Source organism: Saccostrea cucullata, unplaced genomic scaffold, assembly GCF_032062105.1.
Source record: "Saccostrea cucullata isolate Sc308-1 unplaced genomic scaffold, CSIRO_AGI_Scuc_v1 ctg9402, whole genome shotgun sequence".
NCBI classification, from domain to species: domain Eukaryota; kingdom Metazoa; phylum Mollusca; class Bivalvia; order Ostreida; family Ostreidae; genus Saccostrea; species Saccostrea cuccullata.
The window spans coordinates 4,043-12,320 of record NW_026925345.1 but is presented as its reverse complement, the minus strand read 5'-3'; the positions used below and the strand labels follow the sequence as shown (position 1 = coordinate 12,320).

Sequence of the window (8,278 nt, the reverse complement as noted above, 5' to 3'; positions counted from 1 at the left end):
AGATGTCCTTACAAAATGTAAACTGTAAGGCTTTTCATACTGATTCAAGGAATTAACAAAACAATGTTGAAAATATTTAACTGAATTCTTTTTTGTGCCCTGAATAATATATTCTTTAAACTATAAAGAGAAATTTTGATTGAAATATTAAGTTAACTTTCTTTTATTAGTTTACATAATTTATTTACATGTCATACATGTATGCTTGAAATAAGAAGAATGTTGATAAATAAGTAGAAACAAAGGAGTAGTCTGGACTAACACTGGTTCAACACTGTCCAGGATAACAGCAGCTAGGCCTAAACCGGTTCCTCACAGTCAAGAAAACAGCAGCCCGGGCTAAACTGGTTCCTCAGTGTCAAAAGAAATAGCAGCCCGGGGCTTAACTGGTTCCTCATTGTCAAAGGAAACAGCAGTCCGGGTTTATACAGGTTCATCATTGTCCAGGGTATGCACCTTATAGAAATCATTTAAAATGCGCAGGATTTCTCCGATGGCAGTGATGTTATTCTCCATGTCTGCTATCAAGGAATGTATAAAGTCTGTCCCTTCATTTTCTTCTCCGGGCACAGCTAGTAAAGAGATGAACACTTCACGACTAGGCAGGGCTTTCACTGCAACCTGTCAAATATTTGGACATTCATGTAAAGTTTAACTCCTGCTTTTAATAAATTTTTAAACTAGGTTAATTGAACACAAATATAATGAATTCACACTTGCACCAAAGCAAATTTCACACCATGAAGTTTTATAATGTATTTTCATAAACTTAACAGCTTTAAAAAAATGTGTTTATAACTAATCAAAGTTGTTAGTCCTTGAAATTTTTAAAGAAGAGTGCTATATTGTGAATAAAAATTAAAAATATATCTTTTTGAATACATACAAATGGCAGCCTTAGTAAAAGAAAGTATATTTACAGCAAAAACACCCCTGACAACCCATCCATGGTACGGCCTTAGTGATTTACTGTAGGCGTTTCCTGCAGCCAGCGATAGGTCCTGTTGATTGTTCACGATTTCTTGTAGAAATTCCTTGATGAACTCTAATCCTCTGTAAATTGATAATTCTACTTATAAATATTAAACTTAGTCTTAATGTCTCCAGACATAAGACATTTCATGATGCTGACAATTAATTTCCATTGCTGATCATTCCTTGGGATGAACTGGACATGCAAGAATCACTCTGGCATTAGTGGATCAAATGTCAGTTATGAGAAACAGAAGATATAAATCACTTACCTTTTCATCCACAGAAGAGCGACGGTGGCCGAGCTGGACAATCTGTGTTGTTTACAGTCCACCTCAGCCATTACCATCTTCTGCAGTGTGGTGAATGAAGAGAGGGTTTGTAGAATATTTTTGCTGTATTTTCTGGAAAAAAATTTCTAAACAGTTTCATTCATGACTCTAAAATACCTTTCAAAAGGAAATTATTAATTCAAAAATTAAAAATGAAGTGTTTCGGAAACAAAGAAAACTATTCTGTGATAAAATTATCCTTACTCTTATATTTCCCTGAAAGTCCATTTTCACTGGGGCAAAGGCAGTGCTGTTTAATTTGTCTACAAAATAAATTAAAACAATGAAGATGCTAATCATTTGTGAAAGCTTATAAGTACATAAGTAACAGTTAATATAATCATTGATTTTATTACATTGTACTTCTGCATAGGTTTTAAAAAACAAAGAAAGTTTAATACAGTATGTAGATATTTTTTTAACTACAAATACACAGAAAATTTTGACATTCTTACCAAATATAGGAACTATGCATCTACAGGCTGACAGGAAATGCTCAATAGGAATTCCACCGTCTGCTTCTAACTGTATATCCATAAAACTGAAAGTATTCCCCAACATTTCTATGTAAGTTAAATTTCTGACATATTTAGATGAAAGTTGAAACCTCCCAAAATTAAAAGTTCCATAGTTAGGACATAAATTTATTACACACCTGGATTTCATTACAGAGAAAAAGTTTGGAATTCTTTCATCAATGGCATCTTTGAACTCTTCGTCACCATTCTCTAGATTTTCTGTTTGTAAGTTTTGTTCTGTGGCTGGTGATATTTGTTCTGTGTGGGTGTGAGTCTCTGTATGTAGGGGATGTACGTCGTCAGATTTCTCCGTTTGTGACTGGGGTGACCTGGTTGACCTTGACCGAGGGCTGAGTTTGTCGGGGGAACTGTCTGAAACCGTCCGTCTCCTGGAGGAAACTGCAGGGGGATACTTGTCTGACACAGAATAGGATCTAGACTCCTGAACACAAGTATGATAAATCTATTATACACCAGCATGAAATAACATTTGGGTGTTCTTTTTAAACATAAAGGTACTGAGAACTTTCTTTTCACGCATTCTCAATTTATAGTACCAATTCGATCTTGGGAAAAGTCAAAAAATTTAGTGAACTGAAATTAACACTTTTATACGTCATTTGAAACATGAAAGTGTATAGTTATTAAAAATCGCAATTTGATTTACATACTTCATGCTTTGTTTTGTTGGCCTCCTTCGAAATAAAAGTGGTTGGAGGGCAAATTTTTAACCAAGATATTTACGTGATGTTGAAAAGCCATATTTGGAAATGAAAGAATTTTTTTTTAAAATACAAAATCAATATAATACACATCAATTTTGTTAACTATAAACATTTATGAAACCGTTTAAGCACATTTGTAAAAGGGATGTAGAATCTTTGATTCAATTATTAGTAAAAATAAAACGGATGTAATTTTCATTTAAATGAAATTATTTTCTTTTTATTTTAGCAAGTTTTATCACAATCGATGATAAGCTTAATTATGACAATATTCCCTAAAATGCTACATTAATTGATTCTTTATTAATCTGCTCAGAGAAACGCACATTATTTAGAATATAAAAAGGTTAAATATTTCGCCATTACCTGATTACGAAGTGTTTGTTAAATATCACGTAAATATCGCACATAGATATCATACAAAAATAAAAGTATATTCGGGGAAAAAATGATTATATTATTTCAAATTATTGAATTTTATGAATTTTCTTATCTATATATACGCTCTTTACAAAGGGTTGAATTGAAAATTCAAGTTATGATTTATCTATAGAGGACTCATGTAATTCATAACCCCCCGCCTTCCACCATTTAATCTGTTGATTATTTCAAAGGCAGCCACGTAGCAGAGAATTTTTTTACTTACCTGAAAAGTTGACAAGGCAAAAAAAAAGGGGGTGAGAAAACTTGCACAAAGTCGAAAATCCTAGAGGGGGAGGGGAGGCGAACTTTTTTCAATGCCAACTACTTTCAGTACCAATTATTATACTACATTTTCCGTACATAACTATTAGTGGGGGAGGGGGACAATAAGCCTTTCACTGAACATTTCCTATAGTTGAAGTAAGGTTGGAGAAAAAAGTGGGGGGGGGGGGCTGGCCCCCCCCCCCCTGTTGCTACATGTCTGAAATGTTTAATTGTTTGTGAAAACTTTATCGTCAAATCTCACAAATTAAACAAAGATCGCCCACCACCCTTAAAAGGTTTGTCAATAATTAAGTTGCATATCACATGTGCTCTATAGAGCAATATACATTCTTTGTTCATATAACGTAAATTGAATTTTCAGTACCATTAAAGCATAGATGCATACGTTTTATGTCTAAGCAATTCCAATGGGAAAATTAGGTGCACAATTTTATACATGTTAATATTTGTATTTCTTGCAAAGCAACAAAAATGGAAATGGATTCAATTTCAACCAGTTTCTTGACACCCAACACCCTCTTTTTTTACCCGATGTAGAACCCCCCCCCCCCCCCACACTGCATGCAACGCAGCGTCTATTTTCTGGAATTATATTTCCTACAAAAATGATTTTTTTTCCTTCAAAATGTTAAGCTTGGTATACAATTCAGGTGTATATAACCATTTTTTTAAGTTGACGATACACTATCATTTCAAACAAACAGCAAAATACAGACTTGAAGAAAGTTTTGTTTCAGATTTACGTTCCGAATGATAACGTGCATTACACTTGAAACTATGCAATATTAACCAACTGCTCAAAATGGAAAGATTCAATCATTAAACCACAATTCTACTTGTGAATAATATTATGTCAGTTCAATTTTCAAATCACACGGATGCACAAGATATTGAGTGAAAAATGTTCACCTTTGCATGTGCACTTCAATTTGCATTTCTGCACTCTTGTTACAGAAAAAATGACATTTTAAGAAACAGTGTATATTTCTTCATGTTCTTAGTATTTACATCTTAAAGATTCACTCGCAAATCTGTTCAAACAGCTTTGGAAATTAATACTTATTTACTTTAAAACATGGTAACGTAAATATGGGTAACGTAAATATCGGTAACGTAAATATCTTTCTGAGATTTATCGTAACTTTTAATGCCATTGTTCAATTATTCCACTGTTAATTAAAGGCATATTCTAGTGCTTGAGTGTAAGGCAATTTGACCCATAGGGAACAGTGTAGTTCTCTTACTTAATTTGTGAATAAATACTAACACGTAAATATCGTTGAATTTTTTAACCATTGGACTTATAAGAAAAGGGGGGCTATTGTTCATAAATACAGATAAAGAGTGTCCTTTTTTCCATTCCATGCAATAGAAGAGGTGTTCATGATGTTAAAAAGTTACAACTTAGTCCTATTGAGTCAGTTTATCAATCCTTCCAGTCCTTTTGAATTTCCAAATAGAAAAGTAATAATTCTGCGGTGACATCAAAATTTGATAAATATATTAAAACTTTAAAAAAATTGTGAAACGCATATGTGTGAAGGGTGTGATATTCAGAAAATATAACTCAAATGTAGGACAATCTTACTAAGAAAAAGATATGTAAATGATTTAAAACTCCTTTTTGGTTTAAAATAAAAACTACACGATGATCGGCGACAGTAACGTAAATATCGATTTCTGCGATAAAATGTGATTTTCTCCTAAGACAGTCATTCAAACTACAACAAACAATTGTTGCATTTTAATCAACAACCAACAATGGTTCATATGAGTGGCAGAAAATAAAATTTATTTGAAATATTATATTACTTAAAACGCGGTTCATTTTTTAAAGGGAATTGAGACTATAAATTGAGAATGCGTGTTTTATTACTCATTAAGGCCCTGTCTAGTGTACTTTTTGATATTTCAACATATATATATAACGGCAAGAGACAATCATACATGCAATATACACACTGAGTGAAAGAAAAAATCCAAACATGTGTAAGTACCTTTTTCTGTGGTGTTTTTAATGTTATTAAGGGGAACGGTGAGTCACTGATGTGTTGGTGTGGAGAATCGTACGCAATACTGGCATTAGCAATCTTCATACAGTCCTCCAAAGTAGATATAAATGTATCACAAGTGGCACCTAACAGTGATGTAGCTTCATTCAACTTCTGAAAAAGAAACAGGTTTTGAATTAATTAGAAGTGATATCCATCTTTAGCATTATGATCGAGATACTCTAATACTACCGTTTGTGTACCTACAGTCCCTTTTCTTAAATGCCTACCTTTAGCAATATTCAATTTACTGCCACAATCAGAATTAACACTTTTTTGATAATTGTATCCTCTTCCCCCTAACCTTATCTTTATTTACTATGTATCTTCCCAATCTCTGGACCATCTTACTTCTATGTCCATTGTGCTGCCCCCTGGGCTACTGACTTCACTGAATGAACCTGCTGCATCAATAGATCACAGTACAGTCGAAGTTCTGACTTTTTAGTCTTTATTATGTCTGGGGAAACCTCTCCTGTAAAAAAAAAAACAAAATGTGGAAAACCTTTCAAATGTGTATGCAGATCGAATTATGAATATTCTTGAAATGCATTTTCTATCGCAAGTTCTCAATGGCTATAAAGGCAGATGCTTAACTCATCTGTTATAAAATATAATTTCAGGTAATATTGTAAAAGTGTTAACTGTAATTACTGATTTTAAACATTCTTTTGTTTTTACTGAAATTTTATTGCAAAGGACTGCAAAATATATTTCTAGCATAAACAATTTTCTTTCACATTAAGTCTGTTTTTTAACCTGCACTGTCTTTTATTCTTCCATTGGTGAGGGAAGCTTTGGCGGTTCCTAACGACACAAGCCACCTCTGTCTCTCTTGTGGATTTGACGCCCGAAGATAAAAGTGGGACTCTCCAGGAATAATCAAATCTAACCGACATTTGTCTGTTGAATGGACTAGGAAAGAAACAGAAAGTGTTAATAATGTTTACAATGTTTAAACATCTTTTTAAATAATTAAATTATATCAATTTATGTGAGTAAAATTTGGTTTATATAACAGTTTATTGGAACTGTGAATTTACTTCACTTCAGTTATTTGTAATTAAATTGTTACGCAGTTAAACTATACAGATATCATGATTTTTAGAGTATACATGTACATGTACCTACCATTGATATCGCAGACAGCCATTCTGATGGATCCCTTACATCCAAGGTTGACTTCCTCCTCTGATTTATAGTAAGAAAGAATTCCATTGTCCAGAACAAACCAGCGAGGCTGCCAACCTTAAACAAAAAAATAAACATTTACGACTCGTCTTTAATAATAGATGGCTGACACACAGGCACTGGGTATTCTCTTTAGAAAAGTGGACAGGCTATCGCATACATCCGGATATAGTCGATAGCCTGTCCCCTTCTCTAAAGAGAATAAGGCACTAGATAGAAATTTGAATTTCTATAAAATGATTTTTTATGTTAAATTTTCAAATTAATCATGTTAATGGAACAGATTACATCACAAATATGTTCCTGAAAATAACTAATTAAACAAAGAGACTAAAAGGTCCAGGGTAAATGTAATGGTGGTATTGAAGGGTCCTCTCCTCAAGTACCTCCAACAGTCGTCACAAATCTGAGTGGTGTTTTTGAAATCTTGTTAAAAAAGTTATTCATCAATTATCTACAACAAAATCTTTTTTTGTTATTGGACTCTTCGATTTGTTTGATTGTTAACTTTACCTGTCAAGTAATTGGTCCATTTCAGCAGCACTCCTTCCATACTGGGGAAGTCCACACACACCACGTCACGGCTATGAAAAGGAACACAACATGGTTTCCTCGAATACCATTTTATACCATCGTCAAGTTCTTTGTATTTCTGTATTTAATATTTCATCACATGTATACTGTCTGTACGTCAGTCTGCACACTATTTACAACAGGTGGAACTGGCGTTGGCCTTCACCCTTTCGCGTGGCATAAACTTCCGGTTTATAGTTACAGTTAACTGTGTCGTGAGGTGATTCGACTTTTGATCATTTTGCAAGACCGCGGAACATTAACTGGCAAAATTGGAAATATACAGCTTACGTCACTTCTATCTGTTACAATCAAAACATTCAGTGATAGACAATGAAATAGGCGGGTACAATTCGACGCGGACGTGGGGAAAACATCGGATTGAAACCACCTCAGCTCTACGCTAGAAGGCATATTATTACTGATTGACCAAGAAGACAAATAATTTGAATTTTGGTACAGTTTGAATTTTTTGTCCAGTGTTTCAAATAAATTAATATTTAAGGGACAAATATTTCATTTCTGAATGGAAAATGTATGTATATGTTTGTGTTGGGGGGGGGCTGAACGATTTTTAAGCGCTAAGCGCAGCGCAAAGCGCTTTCTGTCAGCGTAAATCTACTTCCGTTCGCGATCCAGCGCCACTCAGCAAGTAAGATAACTCCTTTTGTTTTTCTAGATATATGCAACTGGAAATCCCCGACTGTCTGCTATTTTAGTGTAATGCTGCGTTACGTGCAATTCTAATAATAGGAGGCAATTAGTAAGGTATTCCACAGCTAGTAGATAAGAGCAGTTTAGCTTATCATGCTCTTCTCTTTAATTTACATTGTAGTTCATTTAAATCGTGTAGCACACATTACTTTTGTACCATGTAGCTAACCTATAGCGCAAATACTTAAACACCGCATATTATTTATCATGTACATGTTATATAGTGATTGAATAAGTACTTAATTGAAAACTCAGATGGGATTTAATAAGTTTTTAAATCTCAAACTGGAAAGGATTTAGTCCGTAATAATAAATTTCAAAAATTGATTTATAATATACTACTTACATAATCTGGTGCATGCTACATAACATATCCATATAGACTATTATTATTTCTTCTAGACCCTTATTTAAGGCAGTATAACTAAAACAAGCCTTCCTATTAACACTCTGCACCATGCTGAGAGCTATCAGTGAAGTTGATTTTCGCATCT

At 33.6% G+C, this 8,278-nt stretch overlaps 1 pseudogene; it reads right to left on the bottom strand.

Moving 5' to 3' along the window:
- Positions 1-327: 327 nt before the first annotated feature.
- Positions 328-7,243, bottom strand: LOC134268637 (pleckstrin homology domain-containing family A member 8-like; annotated as a pseudogene).
- Positions 7,244-8,278: the final 1,035 nt, after the last annotated feature.